The sequence below is a fragment of the Heloderma suspectum genome, chromosome 4, assembly GCF_057233095.1.
Source record: "Heloderma suspectum isolate Gila_16-S chromosome 4, 16-S_ref, whole genome shotgun sequence".
Lineage (NCBI taxonomy): Eukaryota > Metazoa > Chordata > Lepidosauria > Squamata > Helodermatidae > Heloderma > Heloderma suspectum.
Genome location: NC_139461.1, coordinates 20,106,426 through 20,126,676, shown reverse-complemented (window position 1 = coordinate 20,126,676; position 20,251 = coordinate 20,106,426).

The window sequence follows — 20,251 nt, the reverse complement described above, 5'->3', positions numbered from 1 at the left end:
ACGGATTCCGGGGGGCTGGATTCTAAAGAATCCAGCCCCACTGGAATCCGTGGTGGAATTCTCTGACATCCCTACTCACAAGGCATTCATGTGCCTAAGGCAAAGGACATGATGGTGCCTCCCACACCCCCATTCCACAGTTAGAATTCGACTAGGGTTGTGTGAATCAGCAAAACTTGAGCTTGCCCAATGTGAAGGTTTGAAGCCTACACAGGCAAAGGGAGAAAAGGTCAGGCTTAGAGGTCTGGAGTTTTCTGTTGGCAGGGGGTGACCCTGAGAGGAGTAGTTTCATTTCTGCAGTTAAGTTTCAGGTTCATTTCCCCACTTATGTTTCATTTCTTCAGGGATGAAACAGTGCTTTTGGTTTTGAGGGAAGAGGTTATAAAAATAGAATGCAAAAGCCAGTAAGGGCAGAGACAGCCAGAGCCTGAAATGAGAGCAGAGTCTGAAGAATGAGCAGTAAGAACCAGCCTAGAAAGGTCTAAAGACAGCTACGGTGAAGGAACTTGCATTTTGCAAACTTTGTTTTCTTTTAATGCCTTTGGTATCACTCATCTCTATTGTGTAAATACTTTTAGTTGTGATTTGCTAAATTTAAATTTACCAGTAAACTGTTGTGATTAAAGTGTGTCTAGAGTGTCACCCACCCCACAGCCACAGCTAGGGATGGACGAGCCCATCTTCATCTGGGGCAGGGGGAGCTCGATGAGCTGCCTTCCCCAGCTCGCATGGCCCAGGCCTGTTTGGTCAGCCTCCCAGCTCGCCCCTCCCGCAAGCTGTGTGAGCTGCCCTTCCTCTCCTGTCCAAGAACTCCAGTGAAGCCCTTGTGCTTTATGTGCATGAGGGCTTGATTGCCGAGTCCTCCACACGGCCAGCCCCCAGCCTCTTGCGCTGACTTCCTCTAGAGGAGGCCAGGGGAGAGCATTGGGGGTGGCTGTTGCCCTTCTTCCTCATGCTGGCTGTCAAGGGCTGGGCATGGGGAAGAAGAGTTTCAGCGGCCAGCCCCCAGCCTCTCACCCTGGCCTACTCTAGAGGAGGCCAGGGTGAGAGTGTTGGGGTGCTGCTGTCACCCTTCTTCCTTGCGCTAGCTGTCAAGGGCTGGGCATGGTAAAGAAGGGCCTCCAGCAAGAGCACGTGGCGAGGGACAGGCTGGTTGTTTGACGTAACTGTGAGAGACCTAAGTAAAACAAACAGCCACAGCCATCACTGAAGCGGGGGGGGGGGAGGAGAGAATGGGATAGGTGCCTCCTTCTTCCCTCCACCCCCACCTGCTACAGCAGCAGCAGCAGCAAGAGACAAGCTGGTCGTTTTCCGTAAGTCTCTTGCACTGATGTAAGATGACCAGCCTGTCCCCTCGTCCCTGCTGACATGACCAGCCTGTCCCTCGTCCCTGCTGACATGACCAGCCTGTCCCTCATCCCTGCTGACATGACCAGCCTGTCCCTCGTCCCTGCTGACATGACCAGCCTGTCCCTCATCCCTGCTGACATGACCAGCCTGTCCCTCGTCCCTGCTGACATGACCAGCCTGTCCCTCGTCCCTGCTGACACGACCAGCCTGTCCCTCATCCCTGCTGACACAACCAGCCTGTCCCTCGTCCCTGCTGATATGGGGACGAGAGGGGAAGAAGGCAGCGCCTCCCTCTCCTTCTCCGCCCATCCTTGCTGCAGTGGCAACAGCAAGGCAACAGCTGGTCATTTTACACAAGTGTGTAAGAGACTTATGGAGAACGGCTAGCCTGTTCTGCACCACTGCCACACTAGCAAGGACGGGGGAAGGTGGAGAGGCGCCGTGTCACCTTCTTCCCCTCTCGGCAACAGGGAGGGAGCTGGCTCTCTGAGGGACCGGGCACCTGCGCTCTTGCCCGACTTAGCATGCAGCAAGTCGGGCAAGAGCTCAGGTCCACAAACTGATGGCCCGGGGGCCAAACCAGCAGCTCCTTGCCAGGCTTCGAGCCCCAACTGGATGCTCGTGCCATCCCTATCTACAGCCTAACCCCCATGCTACTGGGAAGGGGGAGGTAAAAAGAAACAATGTGGGACTCTTAAGGCATCAGGGCTTGCCGGTCATAAGTGGAACCTTGACACCCAAGTTCTCCAAATTCCACCTTGAAGTTCCTTCCAACTCGAGTCCCTTATCAGATTGCGAGCTTTGTTTTTTCCTTTTCTTGTGAAACCCCGTGAGTATTTTTGTGCGTATTTTTCCAAATCAACTGTGATCATCTTTCAAATATATGCATTCTCCGCCCGTTGATTAAAGCATCTTTGCGTGCATTTTTCAAAAGTACACATTTTTCATGCACATTTTTCCAACATAGGCATGCTGTCAAACACTTCTTTTTTAATCTCATGAATCACATTGCAAGCTCAGAAATGCACAGACTTCAACCACAGATTGCCTTCAAAACTGTTCAGACTGGATGGGGCGAACTAGGTAAATCCTGATTGAAACTGAACCAAAGCAATTTTCTTGTACATCCCTAAATCCAGCTGGACTGGTTGTTGAACTGACTTCAACACAGGTGACAGGACAGTGTCTCCATCACACCTGAGGGCAACAGACTATCTTAAGGGGAAGAAGGCAGCAAGGCTGGTGCAAACCTCCAGCCACTTGAGGTGAGAGGGCATGCCACCCTCTCTTTCCCCCGCCTGCCTCTGGTGTGGTGGTAGCCGTGGCAGCTGCCACCATTGTCATCCTCCTTGGCCACTGTTGCCATCTGCCTTCCCCTCAATGTCTTCCTCTGAGTGGTTTTTTCCCAGAGCAAGGCACTGGCCCTGGAGGTGATCTGTGCTGCAGCTGCACCAGCAATCTCCAAGGCCGCCTCACCCAGAATGCCTCACTCTGAGGAAGGACCCCTTAGAAAGAGGCATTTGGGCCAAGCAGGCTCTCTCCTGCTGTGGCATTTGCATTTGCTGCAGCAGGGAAGCAGCCAGCGGGGCTTCCCAGAGACTCACTCTGAGGAATCCTCAGAGCGAGGCCCCAGATGGGTGGCTGTGGCTGTGCCGATTGCTCTTTTGTTGCAGCATTTGCCACGAGAAAGCCACTGGCACAGCTCTCCGGAGCAGCCACCTATCTTCTGCCTGACACTGAACGTGAGACATAAGGCAGTGCTGGGGGCGGGGGTGCACACGATCCCTACCCATCTCAATCCATTGCCTGAGGTGGGGGATTCATCCTGCCTCACTGGAGGGCCAGCACTGCACAGCAGGCTAGCTCAGAAGGTTCAAGATGTTGCCATCACCGGGTTGTATTAAAATCCCAGCTGGAGAAGAAATCCCAGGTCCCTCTGTTCATCCCTGCCAGCCTTTGCAGTCTCCCAAAATCCTCTCAGGCAGTCCAACCCTCCCCCACAAATATCTTCTCTCTCTTCCCTTCCCTCCAAACAGTGGAGCCAGTGCATCAGGAAAGGACCAGAAGCTCCTATCTCAGTCACCCTGATGCTCTGTGTAACACATGGGGTAATGCCTGGGAGGATCATGGGAGATGAATTTCTCTCAGAGGCTGCTGTATTGCAGAGGAAATGTGATCTGGAGTCTGGGGGTGCTTTGGAGGGGAAACTGTGGGGTCTGGTGGGCATTGGAAAGGCATTATGCCTGAGCTCTCGGATTAGTTTGGTGAAATGATCCAAGATCTCTTGAATTTTTTTAGAACATTCTCAAATAAAATCCAAGTTAATCCAAAGTGAACTTTGGTCATCTCTACTGGCATTTCATTTTCATAAAGATGTGCTTAGTTCATATGCAAGTTTCCAGGAAATCCAAAGAGACAAGATGACAACTACATCCAATTACCAGGGCTGGGGCTTGCTGAAATGGAAGAGGAAACGTTTGGGGAGCATAATTAGGAAAGAGAGCATATGAGATTGGTGACAACATGAGACAAATCTAATAGCCCCCCAGAGGGAAATGTAGATCTCCAAGTTTGTCCTAACTAATTAAAGGAGAATGTCAAAAGAAACATGGTGAGGAAATGGCATCTTTTAAGGAAAACATTCCTGAGTAGAGGAAAAAGGTGACAGTAGCCGCCGCCATTTGTGTATGCGTTTTTTTTTACTTTGCCGTGATAGGCTACGTAAATATTTACGTAGCCTATCACGGTTAAGTACAGGGACACAAATGGCGGTGGCTACAGCCACCGCCATTTGTGTCCCTGCTGCCCAGCAGCTGGATGTTCGGCTGCGGGCGGAGCCAGCCAGCAGCTCTGCGGAATCCCTGCAGAGCCAGCCGAGCAGGACTCCGGGGGGAGGGACAGAGTGCCTCCCCCCCGTTGAGGAATCTGGGGGTAGGGACGGAGCGCCTCCCCCCCACCGCAAAGCAGATCTGTGCAATGGTAAGTGACTTTCGTACATACCTAGGCGCATGGTTACCTTGCCCCATTCAAGTGCCCTATGTAGCTGTAAAATTAGATTCAGGTCTGAGATAATTTCATCTTTTGCATATGTATTCCAACATTTTTCTCTATTCATAAAGAAAATATCTGATGCTAATACAAACTCTGTTAATTAATTACTGTGACCTTTCATTCACATAGAGTAGACCAGATCCTATTCCTAGGCTCTGTGTGTGTGTGTGTGTGTGTGTGTGTGTGAGAGAGAGAGAGAGAGAGAGAGAGAGCACGCGTGCGCATGTGCATGTGTGTGTTTTAAAATAAATAAATAAATAAATCCATGTCAGTTCACTTTATTAAAAAGTAGAGCTCAAATTGGAAAGATTCTCCACAGAGATAAGGTTTAAAGGTCGTGGGTGCATTTTTATGACCTGAGCTGCACTCTCTGTGGGGCAAAACATCTTTTTAACACCAAAGTCTTTGCTTGACTGGCGTTAATTAACCTAGATTAAGTTACTGTTATGTGTAGAAGTAAATTGGCATGCAGTAGGCTTTGAAGACCTTGAGATGCATTTGAGAGTTATGAGTGGGTGCTTATTACTTTGAACTTAAAGTAGAAGGACTCTTTGGGAGAAGACTATGCAGTTTGGCGGTTCGTCAGTTCTTTTTCCTTTTTGTACTGGAGTTCCTAGCCCAGATGCAGGCAACATGGTGCCTGTGGGCACCAATGTGCCCCCAGCACCTTTCTTGGTGCCCACGAAGATGTTCTTTCGAAAACTGTTAACACCATTTTTTACCAGCAGCTTGGTTTGCTGTGACAGAGATTTCCAAAGGTGCTGAGAACTGTGGGTTGAAAGGAGTTGTTTTGTGAGTTTGAGCTCAAACCCCACCTCTGCCTTGTACTTTGGGGTTGGTTGCTTGTCCTTTGCAGTGCCTCCCATGGGAGCCATCTTGTGGTGGTGCCCAGGACAGTTTCTCAAATTGCCAAATCTGCCCACAGCCCCCAAAGATTGCTCATTAGTCTGGCTCATACCACATCAATGTCTGTTGATATTAAAGGTAAAGGTAATGGTGTCCCCAACCAGTCGTGTCCGACTCTAGGGTGCGGTGCTCATCCCCGTTTCTAAGCCGAAGAGCCAGCGCTGTCCGAAGACGCTTCCGTGGTCATGTGGCCGGCATGACTGAACACCGAGGTGCACGGAACGCTGTTACCTTTCCCGCCGAGGCGGTACCTATTTATCTACTTGCAATTTCTTGCTTTCAAACTGCTAGGTTGGCAGGAGCTGGGACTGAAGACGGGAGCTCACTCTGTCACACGGCACTCGGGTCTCGAACTGCTGTCCTGCCAACCTTCCGGTCTGCAGTTCAGCGTCTTAACCACTAAGCCACCGCGGCCCTCTGTTGATATTAGGGATGTACAAATCCTACTCACCCATCTGTTCCAGGGCATTGGTGGTGGGGGAAAGGCACTCCGTCCCTCCCCCCAGAATCCTCCTCGGAACAGCTCCACTCCACGGTGGCTCCACAGAGCCGCTGGCTGCAGCCGGAGTTCGGGCCATGGCCAGGCTGCTGCGGCCACAAATGGCGGCCGTCGTAGCGGCCACCATTTGCGTGCTTGCAGTCAGCTGCGATAGACTACGTAAGTATTTACATAGCCTATCACAGCAAAGGGCAGAGGTGCAAATTGCATAGTGGTGGCCATTTGCGTCCCTGCTCTTTGCCGTGATAGGCTACATAAGTATTTATATAGCCTATCACGGCTGACTGCAAGCACGCAAATGGTGGCCGCTATGATGCCCGCAATTTGTGGCCACAGCAGCCCAGCAGCGGCCAGCCGGGAGACCAGCCGGAGCCACCACCACATCCACCGCCACCAGGTAAGCTCTGTCCTGGGGGGATTCCGCAGGGTGGCGGGGGGGCTGTTCCGCCACGGATTCCGGGGGATTCTTTAGAATCTGGATTTTTTAGAATCCGGCCTCACTGGAGTCCATGGTGGAATTCTCTGACATCCCTAGTTGATATGGTGGAGGAGAAGGTTCACAGCCCTCCCATAATTCTACACATAACATCTCAACTCCATTAACGTGTGACACCAGAGATGATCAGCAGTGTGGATCATGACAGCCCTGTTAAGCACAACCTCAACTCTCTCTCTCTCTTTTCATGTGTGTGTGTGTGTTCATTTTTTTGAGGGGGAAGCCCCACTCAAATTGGGCCACTGCAAGTTTCATCAATGGCATGAAACGTTCACATGACACATTATGGGGGTACATGGTGAAGGGTAGAGGTGCACACCAACTCTTCCACCATGGAAAGGGATTCAGCATCCTGATAACACCTAGTTCTTATATTGGACACATAGGCAAGTATCATAGGGTGGCTACTTGTGCATCACCAAAAAAGAAAAGAACAAAGAACAAAAGAAGTAATAGATTTGACTAAAGTCCCATTCATTTCAATGGGTCTACTCTAAGTAGGTCTTATGTTGGATGCCTACATGGAAATGTAGAAAGAATTCCTATGATTTAAATAGAAATGCAGCACATCTGACCATACTGGGAGGACTGTGACCTGGTGACCTGTGTGTCTGCTGCTCTGTGTGTCTGTCCAGGTGCAGCTTCAGGGCCACGGACTTTCCATTCTTGTGTTTTTTTTCTCTTTAAACCAGACTTGGACTGGATAACCCATCAAATAGAGGACACCTTCAGACAGAGGACTGCTCTCTGTAAGGTAGGACACTTGGCACCCTAGGGCATCAGCAGTCAGTTAAGCTAATGTATGAACTAGGCCTTAGGTTGATAAGCAGTCATCCTTCGAGTTGGGCTGAGCTTTTTGTAAGGCTCTGATGGAGGGTTCTTCAATCAGGACTCACATCAGCCAGTCTCCAGTGCCTTACACCTGTGCTCCCAGCACTCTGGCACCTCAGAAGGCCTTACAGACTAACCCTTAGGCAGGGGGAAGTGCCCACTAAGCTGCAGTTCCCCCCTGAAGAGCGTCAGTAGACCTCCCAGCTTCAAAGCCCTCAGATGGTTCTCCTGGCCAATAAGGATACACCAGGCTCTCTAAGTCCCTTGCAGCCATGCCAGCTGAGCAGTCCAAGCAATCAAACGAGCGTTTGACCACTGTCTGCCTTTGGCCTCGCATCTGCTTCTATTGCTGCTTTGGAACATGATGTTTTCCCCTGGATCTGACTCTGCATTTACCTCTAGCCCTTTCCTCCTCACCTGCCTGATCCAATGCCTGCAGTCCATCTGTCTGTTGCCCTTCAGTTCCTCATCTGCCCATTGGACCCCAGAAGCAGCATCTCAGAGGTAGATCAAGGGAACGCCTGACAAAATCAGAATTCGATCAAAGTTCGAAAGCAGATGTCACCTTTCTAGGGATGTACGAGAGTCACTTACCTTTCGCAGATTATGTTGATGGGGGGGGAGGCATTCCGTCCCTCCCCCCGGAATACTTGACAGGGGGTAGGTGCTCCATTCCTCCCCCCTGGAATCCTCCACGGCCAGCTGTGCCCTGCGGCAGCTCCGCGGAGCAGCCGGCCAGGCCCAGCCAGGCCAGAGCTGTCCGCAGCCGGATTTCCGGCTGCAGAGGGCTCGGGGGGGGGTGGTGGAAACCACGTACGCAAATGGTGGCGGCTACGGCCGCTGCCATTTGTGTTCCTTATTTTTGCTGTCTTAATCTACGTAAATATTTACGTAGACTAAGACAGCGAAAATAAGGGGAACGCAAATAGCGTAGCGGACGCTATTTGCGTTCCCCTTATTTTCGCCGTCTTAGTCTACATAAATATTTACATAGACTAAGGAGGCCCAAAATAAGGAACGCAAATGGCAGCGGCCGTACGCTTTTTTTTTTTTTTTTTTTTTACCCAGATGTTTTAGGCTACGTAAAAACTTACATAGCCTATCACGTCTCTGTAAAAAAAAAAAACTGCGAATGGCGGCTGCGGGCAGCCGCCGCTGGAGCCGCCGCGGCCCAGAAGATCTGCCCCAGGTAAGTCTCGTCCCGGGGAGGATCCACGGGGGGCAGGCCGTTCCACCACAGATTTCAGGGGGCTGAATGCACTGGCATTCAGCCTCCCCGAGATCCGTGGCAGAATTCTCTGCCATCCCTACACCTTTCCTATCCAACCTTCAGAAATATTTTTGAGAAACGTAACTCTTAACTCTTCATCTCTGGTTGTCATTTCCCCATTTTATGTTCCCTGGTTCTGAGACTCGGTACTTCTCTGAGGAAGACTCTGATTCAGATGGGTTGCAGGTAGCCCCACTTCACCAGGAGCCCTTTGGACCCCCTTATGTACCTGCTGAAATAAAGGATGTTGCTCTCCCATCTTACTTTGAGGACAAGTCCCCTGTAGCTTCCCCTGTCCTTCAGCCATGCAGGAGCCTTAGATTGCAGCAATTGAACTGACCCTTTAAGGACTGCAGTCAGTATCCAGCAGGGGTGGAGCTGCTGAAAGATCAAGCTCTGCCCGCCTTCATAAGGCCTCAGTTGACTGCAGTCCATCGCTGAAATAACAGCTCCTTATGGAAGAATCCTCCTAGGGATGGCACAGGTGCCCGTTTCAGTCCTCAAAACTGCTGGACCACTGGTGCCTGGTCCCCGAGCTGCCCCCGGACCACACTCTCATGCTTTGCGACTGGCCTGCTACTTACCCTGACCCATTTTAAAAAACATGGCTATCGGCAGTACGTGCCTATAGACTTATATGCAAAGTAGCACTGTGAACCTTGAGTATAAATCTATGTGCCCATAGATCGTTCCAGTCTCCACCTCCCATTCCAGGCCAGATATGCGGGGGCAGGAGCTTAATAAGAGGAGGAAGGCGAGAGGCACTTCGCTCTCGCCTTCCTCATCCTGTCAAGCTGCTGCCCCCACATAGCTGCCCCGGAATGGGTGGGGGAGACTGGAACGATCCACTCTCCTCTCATCCCAGCTATGTGAAAACAGCAGCTTGACAGGAGAAGGAAGCGCCTCTCGCCTTCCTCATCCTGTCAAGCCACTTACCCAGGATGGGAGAGGGAGACAGGAGCAATCCTTCCCCCACCCCACCCCCACCCCAGCACAAATATAGAGCTCCTTTTCCACAACATGGAGCTCTATATTTTCATAGATTTATGTTGTGCAAAACATGGACAGAAAGGGCCAGTTCTACGTTAGAAGCCTCTTAATGTTGTGGAAATGGCCCTTTCTGGTCACTGTTGTATGCAACAATGAATCTATGGAAATACAGCCCCATCTTGCATAAAACATGGCGGTTCATTTAGAGGAGCAGGCAGCTGCCTGTGACACACTCCTGGACAGCTTGCCGAGCTCTCCAGAGGCTCACGTAGCCTGGCTCACACGGGCAGGCAGCAGCAGCTGCTTGAGTGCCCACCAGACTCGCACTGCAATGAGTTCGTCCATCCCTAAATCCTCCAGTTGGAACTTCAGAAAGTGCACTCTCCAAGGTCCTGCCTTGTCTTGACAGGGATCCTCCCTTGCTTAGTGTGACACAGAGCAGACTGTGAAAGTTGTGGTAGAGATTTCATCCCCTGGGTTTCTTGGCTAGCCAGGACCCCCCCACACACACACACACTCACAATAATGATAGTGTTAGACTTAGAGTCTGTAAGCGCTCCATCTGTCCAACATCCTTCTGTCAAGAGCCTCGCAGGGCAGTTGGAGGATGGAGCTTTTTACAGCCTCCCATTTCTCTGTCTTTGTTATCTGCAGACAGATGAGCCTCTGAGCCTGTCTAGCTGACTTACCTTTCAGTGGGCAAGATGGGAGACCAAGAGGCTTGTAGACCCAGTAGAGCGACATCTCTCCTTCCTTCCTTTCCCCCTCCCTGCCTACAGCCCTGCCCTCTTTTTGCTTCTCCAGCCCTTTGCCGAGGTCACTGTTGTGAGGTCACTGTAGAGCTTTCCATGGTAGCTGTGAGGAGTGGTTGGAGGAAATCCTTACTGCAATTCTTTCAGTGAATTTCCCTGAAAGTGCAAAACTAGGTCTTCTGCTTCTCTCCAACCTCCTTCCAAGTGCTGCACAAGAAAATAGATCCCATCCCTAGAATGATTGTTTGCTTCCCAAACCTTTGGAATGAAAAGGGGAAGCAGCATCCCAGTGTCTTTTTTGGCTGTCCTAATCAAGAAATCCAGTGAACATGTAAAAGACTTTCTGTGGGAGTGGCACAGAATGCAGTATTTTAATTTCATCGGAAGCTTCAGTGCCAGTAATTCTATAATGTGCTGGGGCCCTATTACAAGAAGGAATAACTTTCTATTTTAAGCCCGAGAAGAACTATTATCACAACATTTTCCAGATCTTAATTGGCTCTCTACTTCATGGTTACTCTCAAGCAGCAGGAAGGCCATTATCCCCCCCCCCCTAGAAGCCTCTTTATTTTACTTTTTAAAATTTTCACTTCTAACTCTTTAATTAATTAATGCCGGAGGTTCACAATCAGAGAAAGTTGTTCCAACATTGTATGCTGATGTCTTATCTGCACTATCATGAATAGGGACATTTTAATTAAGTACAGATCTTTTTCAAGACATTGATCTGTCCAGGAGACCTTCTTGCATAAAGCATCATCCACAGCCATGTAGCAAAACAACTCTGAACAGGAGCCCGGTTAGCACACTGACATCTTTCTCCTAGCTTAACTAGCGATGGCTGAGAATATTGTTCAGTAGATTTTTTGATACAAACTTCTCAAAAATCACAAATATCTTCATAAATTGTTGGGAAAACCCTTGAGATCTAAAAAGAAAAAAAGAAAAAAGATGTGGAAGAAAGCCATCAGCAGTGTGGAAGCAGTAGCCCTGGCTGTTTTAGTGGTCGCTGCTTCCTTGCTGGTTGGTTTGAGATCTCTGGAGTAGAGGTAGGCTAAAGCCATTAGCAGTGAGAAGGCAGTGATCCTGGCTGCTTTGGCTTGCTGGGGCAGGGAAAGCCCCCCGCCTCCAGCAACTCAAGTGGGATGGCTGCTTCCCCACTGCCATTAGCTGTTCAGAAGCAGCAACCATGCTGCTTTGGAATCCTGGAGCAGGATGGACACCAGCTGGTAGGGGACATGGGTGGGAGGGTGCTGTTGCGCTCATGCCCTGCTTGTGGGTTCCTGGTCACCAGCTGGTTGGCCAGTGTGTGAACAGAATACTGGACTAGATGGACCCCTGGTCCAATCCAGCATGGCTCTTCTTATGTTCTTATGTTCACTCTCCAGGCACTCCTAATAAACAACATAGAGCACCCATTAAAATTAATGAGTTATTCTGCTCAAAAAACAGAAGGACAATGTCCACCTTTATTTTTGACCTATCATCCATCTATCCAAGCAGGATCCTACATGGCACACTGAGGGTGACAAGAATGCCTACAATGGCATATTTCTGAAATGCTACTGTTGACAATTTCTGCATTTACTCAGTGGCATTTGTTTGGCTTGGCTGTCCAAATAGTGATGCAAAAAGATTGGCTTGGCTTATATGGTTTGCCGTATTATTTTGATTATTTATTTATGTATTCATTTCATTTCTATGAGCCTTGTGTGGCGCAGAGTGGTAGGTGGCAGTATTGCAACCGAAACTCTCCCCATGACCTGAGTTCGATCCCAGCGGAAGCTGGGTCCCAGGTAGCCAGCTCAGGTCAACTCAGCCTTCCATCCTTCCGAGGTCGGTAAAATGAGTACCCAGCTTGCTGGGGGAAAGGTAGTCACGACTGGGGAAGGCAATGGCAAACCACCCCTCTACAGTCTGCCATGAAAACGCCAGCAAAAGCGGAGTCCTTCTAGGAGTCAGTAATGCCTCAGTGCTTGCACAGGAGGAACCTTTCCTTTTCCTTTCCTTTCTATACCTTCCAATAGCCAAAGCTCTCTGGGTGGTTCACAAAAAATATTGCTGAGGCTCTGAATCCTGATATCCAGTGTAGGATCAGACTTACCTGATCTGATAAGCAAGTGGAGGTCACAGCAGGAAAAGTATCACTTTCTAGCCCACATTCTAAAAATGTATATGAGATCTGGAGAAGATTTTCGACCATACAGTGGTGCAGTTTCAGTCAGCATGTGATCCTGACTGGACTTTTCTACTTGACCACTTCCTGTCCCTCATGCTCTTTACCACTATTGATTTGCTCTCCATCTTCCATTTGTAACTGACACTAAATTTGGAGGGAGAGGCAAGACAGATACTCCAAAGAAACATCCCAGATCCTTGTATTTGATTCCCAATAATTAAGTTAAAAATAGTAATTAAATAGAACTAGCAACTTTTTTATCCCATACTCATCTGTATTTGTCTGGTGCTGAATGACAGCTGCATGTAGCATTTAGTAAGCACCTGTTCCTTAACTGACCAGAGTAAGTACATAATAAAATAGTGATGCCTTACTAGACACAGCATAAGTATACCACTGACTGAAACTCTGCATTGAAGACAGGCATTCACACTCTTCCATTCCAGCCTGAGGTGTTGGCAATGGCTGGGCTAGAAGCCAGATTCTTCAGACCTGCTGAAAAGCAAGGAAATTTGGCAAGCAAGGAATGTTGACAATGGAAAACCTGCAGTGCAGGAAACAAGTCTAAGAAGAAATACTACATCAGGACCCGCATGCGGAGTCTTATAATCAGAAAACCCCTAGGTGTCAGCTCAGCAGGGGCATTCTGTACACATTACAGTGCCAGGCAGCCATGACCAACCTGGTGCCTTCCAGATGTTTTGGACTACAATTCCCAGCATTCCTGGCCATCACCCCTACCGGGTGGGGCTGTTGGAAGTTAAAATCTAAAGCATATGGAGAGCACCAGGATGGTGCAAGGGACATCCGTTTGGTCTCTGCTAGGGATGTGTGAATCCACCCCCGTCCAAGTTCTCCAGGTGCCTGCCTCCTCTCACTTGTCCCCAGGCCATACTCAAGCTCCTCCCGCAATCAGCGAACAGCCTGTACTCACCCTGGCTGTCAGGGGTGTCTCTGAGCACAGGGAGTGGCAGAGTGGTTCAGATTCTGAACAAGAACTGCCAGACATGGGGGAGGTAGTTTCCCAGGCTCGTCCAGACATGGCTAGGCAGGCACTTCAGCTTTCAAAGGTCCAGCTGGATGGAGAGGGACCCTCTTCACCACCACCACCCCCATGAGAGATAGCGAACAGGGAGAGGCAGGGTGTGGAGAGTTTGAATTAATAGATGCCAGGTGCAGATCCAGAGCTGAGAGAGATGGCCGGGGTGGAACTTAAACGGTCTACCCAATTGGCCCAGCATGAACAGCTGCGCTTAGAAGCAGAGAGAGAGAGAGAGAGCCCTCCCCCCACCCCTTAAGTTAGGCTAGTGAGACTGCCTTTCTTTCAAATGGTGGGCAACTTTCATAGCTATCTTTTGAACCCCCAAAGGCATTTCCTTTGTAGACTGAGAGTCACTGGGAATTTGCATCTGTATGTCCCTTTGAAGTAATGGATTAAAGCTGTAGACAGAAGCCTCTTGTCTGTGTTTGATTCAGCGTTTGAAATTCAGTGGGGGCAAAAGGAATCCTGACACTGGCAGCCTCGTCAAGCTCTGCTGTTGCCATTTTTGAAAAATAAAATGGTGATCGCAAAATGCGCATATTTGTCTATGTGTGAAAATGTGCATTTTTGCGAATGTGCATATTTGTCTGTGTCCAAAAATGCACATTTTTGCAAAACTGCACGTTTGCGCATACACAAATACGTGCACTTTTATTTCTCAAAAAATGGCAACTCCAAAGTTCAACAAGGCCACTGGGCAGGGAGTGAGAAGGGCTCAGGGGTGCGGGCAGGGGCAGTTCCACCGGATTCCTAGATGGAATCAGGTGCCCATGCCATCCCTCATCTGCAATAGAGCACAAGGCCATTAGGGAACAGGCAGGGCCAGCAGTAGAAGGCAGCAGTTTTTTCCCATTCTGAAAGGTTGAAATGCCTCTCCAAAGGTTTAGTTACTTGACATAAGAGCTAGGGCTCTTGGTCACATTTTTGGGCTCATCAGAATTCCACAGCATGCTCAACTCAGCTTGCATTTGTGAGCTGAGCTGGGGGCTTTTTGCATATACTGTATATATTTTTTGTATCAGCCATATTTGCACAAATAGAGATTTGCACACATTGCATCCACAGTTAGCACAAATCACAGCTGCAGTTTGCTTGATTTGTAGGAATTAGTGGCAAAATTTGTGTAATTTGCACAAATTGCAGCTGTGGTTTGCGCAGTTTGTGAAGATTATGGCTGTAATTTGCACATTTTTTAAAAAAACAACATACTAAAAATCTGCTAGCTGGCCTGACTCGCTGCAGACCAAGTCAGACCAGCTAGTGGGAGATGAGCCAATGTTAGGGGGCCGAGCTGATGAAAGCTTCTCAAGGTCCACCCTCCAACCAGATCCCTCCAACATCCCTAGTAAGAACTTTAAACAAAAAAGATGCTGGTATTTTTAGCATTTTGTCCCCATCCCTTTTGCCTTTCTCCCCTTTTCTCCCCCAGTCCTGCCCTTTTCTCCCCCAGTCCTGCCCATACCTAGAATGTGGCCCATGAGAACTTCTCTGGAATTGAATTTGGGCCTCAGGCTGAAAAGGGCTCCACACTCCTGGCCCAGAACCAGGGTAGAATTGCCCAGTTGGTGGCTGCTAGTGTCTCTCCAGCAGTGTTAGGCAGGGAATGGGTGCCTACCCTTGTCCCTGGTGGTCCTCAGTGCAGATCCTGGTTGTTACTTTGATAATGTTGTGGGCCTTGGCCTAAGCATGCTGTCTTATGCCTTCCTTCTGGTGGGTGGGTGGGGCTGGGACATGATATCACTTCTTGGCACCCACACAGTGCTCAAACTATGGGGGAGAAATGAAATCCACAAACCTCACCCCATGACTCCCCCAAGTTTTGGCCAAAACCTGTCACCTGATTGCCTTCTGAAAACAGTGGGTATACCCTCGTAAAAGGCAAGGGGGGCAGCCCTCCTCTGGACCCTTCTAAATCAAGAACTGTAACAGCAGACCATGTGTGGAGTTCACATGATGAACAGACAGATTCTGGTGTGGACTGGTGGGGGTTAGGGATGGGGCTTGAACTTGAAGCTCCCACTACACTTGAGCTCTCTGAGCAAGCTGGGCAAACAGGGATAATATCCCTGAAGGAGGGAGCAGGAAGAAATGTATTTGGTTCACAGTTTAATGCAAACTTTCATCATTGCACACCTTTGGACCGATATGTGAACCAAACCACAGCTATCCTTTGAAATTCACACTTCTTCACAATTTTCATTGGAGTTCTCCAATCAAAATGTGTATATTGGGGAAAAGTGTGCTCAGATGGGTGTCTATTAGTAAAAAAAAAAAAGTGCTTGCCAAAATGTGCATATTAAGCGAAATTGCATACATATTGCATGTATTAGAAGAAATTCATACAATTTTTCAAGCAAACATTTTTTAAAAAATCCTTATAGTTCATGATGATCCAAGCTTCAAAAAATTATCAAAGTTTTGGGATGAACTGAATTTAAGATTAGTGATGTCACCACATCTTTTAATCAGTTGGCTCATGAGTCAAAATTCATGCATTTGTCACACTCACCTTTGTAGTGAGCCTGTACTGATGTATTATGAATTTGTTATGTAATTGCTTGTTAACATATGCAGTAAAGTACACAGATTTTCCCCTCCTAAAATTCTCAGACATCCTACCGGGTTTTGTGAAATCTGTCCCATCTGTGTTTTGTGGATTGTTCAGCATTCATCCCAGCATCAATTCACAGAAAGATTCGGACCCCCTGCCCCCAGGATGTGGAAAAATACACAAATAATTCTGTAAGAGTGTTTGTAACAATGTACATAATTTATGTTACTACGTAACATTTAGAATATTGTTCACCTTTACATTCAACTTTTCCTTGTGTATATTTTCCAGGATTGTGTATATCTCAACAGAAGCTTGCATATTTTCCTACAAATAAATTTGTGTAAATTTCAGGAAAGTAAAAAAAAAGAAAAAAAGATCCCAAAGTCCACTGACTCCACGTGGCCTGAGGAGGCTGGTCAGCAGTGTATTCCACAGGTCAGATCCTTAGAAATCTAAACTCATTTTAGTCCATCTCTATTTTCTCCAGCATCCCTACCTACCACTTGGACCCCAAAAAACTTACTTGAAGCAGTCTCATTAGCTGCTTTCCTTATCACAATAACCACAGCTCTGGCTTGGAGGAGGAGAACTCTGTGAGTCTATCTTCATGTCAGTGATCAGTGATAGCAAGTAAACTTTGCATGACATCATCACACAGGTACATTACATGAAAACAACCAATCAGGAAGGGGCCACATAGCATGGTGATGTATGACATTATGCAGCATGATGCAATTCCAAACTACAGCTCCAAGATTCAACTTGGTATGTGCAAAAACTCATTCTCAGAATGAGATTTCATATTGAAGGAGAACTCTCGTCCAAGCTCACACAAACACATTAGTTACTTTCCAAAAAAAAAAATAATGAATTCACTCAGGGTAAGTTTGCCCATCACTATTAAGATTGGAAAAATGAGAAACTGAGAGATTCATCCATCCTTATCCTGAAATAATGTGGAGGATGCCTAATGTGGGTGGTCATACTGAGACAGCTTTCTGCTACACCATGCCACTGAACGCTACAGAAATGGTGTCGATGAGTAAGAAGGAAACCAAATGTTTCTATAATGAGTCAAATCTATCTGTGAACAGATACCTACCTGTTCACCATCTGTCCATGAATTCTACAAAGCTAGGAAGGTGGGGGTACCTCAGATCACATAAATGGAGAGAAGGCAAATTTGCCAGGACAAAAAGAAAGAAAGGGAACTGTAGCCCTGTTTCTGAACAAACACATGGGTATGTAGTCTTTCACATAACATATTTTCCTTTCTTCCACACTCTGCTTCTCTATAGAAAGGTCTTCCCAAGGACTTGGTCTTCATGCTGCTTCCATTTTGCACCCAATATGATAATTTGCCACCTTTTGTTTCTCTTCTATTAATAACAGGACCAATGAGAAGATTTAAGAATAAAAGACTCTTTTTGCTGGTTAATGAGTCAAAATTATTCTACCCATCAAACCTCATTAGCCTTTAGTATTCTAATTCTCAAAGAAGTCATTTCATTATTTCCTGAACGTGTGTGGAGATGGCAGGGAGAGTTTTTTGTGTTATTGAGGGGGGGGAGGTTCGCTTTAAAACCTGTGCTACACATTATTATCCAACTTATGGCTTCCCTTTTCTTGGAGGATTTCTCCCTTGTTATAACTAACATTTATACCTTTCTGTTTTAAAGCTGAAAATAGAAACCTTCAATGTGGTCATCCATAAAGATAAAAATGAGAGGTCTAGGAGACCGTACAGCAACCTTCCCTAACTTCAGGCCTGCCAGATATTTTGGACAACTCCCATCAGCATCAGCCACCATAGTCAATGGCAAGGGGTGATGGGAGTTGTAGTCCAAATCGTCTGGAGGGCACCAGGCTGGGGAAAGCTGGTGTACAGAAAATTGACTAGTGGGAGAGACAATTGTATTCTGTTTTATATAGAAATATGTATAGATATATCCAGCATTCTGTCACACTGTAGCATGACCAAGAAATAGAATCAAGATCAGGGCTGTGAAAATGGAGGGATAAGGCCATGACGAGAGAGACTACTCTTCTCTCAGGAGAACATAACAAGATCTCTGCTAGATGAGACTAAGGGTCCATCAAGTCAAAAACAAGTCCTGCCAGACAAATCTGATCTCATTTTTTGATCAAGTAACCTCCCTTGTGGGCCGTGGGAATGCTGTAGACATCATATACCTCGACTTCAGCAAAGCTTTCGACAAAGTGCCCCATGATATCCTGATGAGCAAACTAGCTCAAAGTGGCCTAGATGAAACAGCAATCCGGTGGATCCACAGTTGGCTACAGAATCGGACTCAAAGAGTGCTTATCAATGGGACCTTCTCAAACCGGGGAGAGCTAACGAGTGGGGTACCGCAGGGCTCAGTCCTGAGCCCAGTGCTCTTCAACATTTGTATTAATGACTTGGAGGAGGAGGTGCAGGGAATGCTGATCAAGTTTGCAGATGACACAAAATTGGGCAGGATAGCTAATACTTTGGAAGACACAAACAAAATTCAAAGTGATCTGGATAGACTGGAGCGCTGGGCAGAAAACCACAGAATGACAGTGAATAGGGATAAATGCCAAGTTCTGCACCTAGGAAAAAGGAACCAAATTCACAGTTACAAGATGGGGGATACGTGGCTCAACAACACTACAGGTGAGAAAGATCTTGGAATTGTTGTCGATCACAAGCTGAATATGAGCCAACAATGTGATGCGGCTGCAAAAAAGGCCAATGCTCTTTTGGGCTGCATTATTAGAAGCATAGCTTCCAAATCCTGGGAACTACTAGTTCCCCTCTACTCAGCACTGGTTAGGCCTCATCTGGAGTACTGTGTCCAGTTCTGGGCACCACACTTGAAGAAGGATGCAGACAAACTGGAGAGGGTTCAGAGGAGGGCAACAAAGATGATCAGGGGACTGGAAACAAAACCCTATGAAGAGAGACTGAAAGAACTGGGCATGTTTAGCCTTGAGAAGAGAAGACTGAGGGGAGATATGATAGCACTCTTCAAGGACTTGAAAGGTTGTCACAGAGAAGAAGGCCAGGATCTCTTCTTGATCATCCCAGAGTGCCCGATATGGAATAATGGGCTCAAGTGACAGGAAGCCAGATTCCTGCTGAACATCAGGAAAAACTTCCTGACTGTAAGAGCAATACGACAATGGAACCAATGACCTGGGGAGGTGGTGGGCTCTCCCACACTGGAGGCATTCAAGACAAGGTTGGACAGCCATCTGTCAGGGATGCTCTGACTTGGATTCCTGCATTGAGTGGGGGGTTGGACTCAATGGCCTTGTGGGCCCCTTCCAACCCTACTATTCTACGATTCTGTGATTCTAAGTCCAGCATCACAAGAGCCCTGCTGGATCAAACTGATAGTCCATCAATTCCTGTCTCCTATTTCCCGCTCTCCCAGATGGGTCTCTATGTGTTCTGGTGCATTTTATGGGTATAGGTCCATCTGAGACAATAGGAACATTCAAACTAACCTCTCCAAGTACCAAGCCAATATGGGGGGGGGGAGAGAAATAAGTCCCAACAGCCTTGTCCTCAATGTCCATGTGCCTCCCAACCCCATCCACACACATTCAGTATGACATCTGAAACAGGAGGCTAAATGTGTACAGCTGTATAAGCACCCCTTTTCAAGCATCATGCCAAACAGGCAGACATGGGGGTGGGGTGGGGCATGGCCATCTGGTGGGGGTGGGTCCAACAGGCATACCCCCTCTGCCTCGGGATGTACAGATTTAAATCTGTTCCATCTGTGTTTTGCAGACTGTCAGGCATCTTTCATTCCATTGTCCACTCATTGAAGGAATCAGATTTTATTAACCAGAATTTCATTCTACTTATGCTAGTGCGCATTATACAAGTGCACATTAGCACTCATGGACATTTGTGTGAATTAACTGATGCGAATCTGCATGACTCGGAAAAAGCCAGTCTGTTGTGGAATCTCCAATTTGGATTCATAGAAATCTGAACTCATTTGAATCCATTGCAGATTTCTCAGATATCCTTACCCATCTACACATTGGATGTATACAGACATATACATGTATACAGAGTTTTAGCACCCCTAATGGTGGATGTGAGGTTGGAAGTGGAGAATTAGGGGACTGTGGGGTGGGAACGGAAAGACTGGAACTACTCCCTCCTCTCCCTTTCTATTAAACCTGTTGAACCTTTAGCTAGTTAGCTAGAGCAAAAAAAAAAAATGTTTGTGTAAATTGGCCTCCTATACTAAAACTACTGTATCGGGAGACTGGGTATATGGTCTTCTTCTATCCTTGATGGAAAAATGAACATTTTCATGAAATAG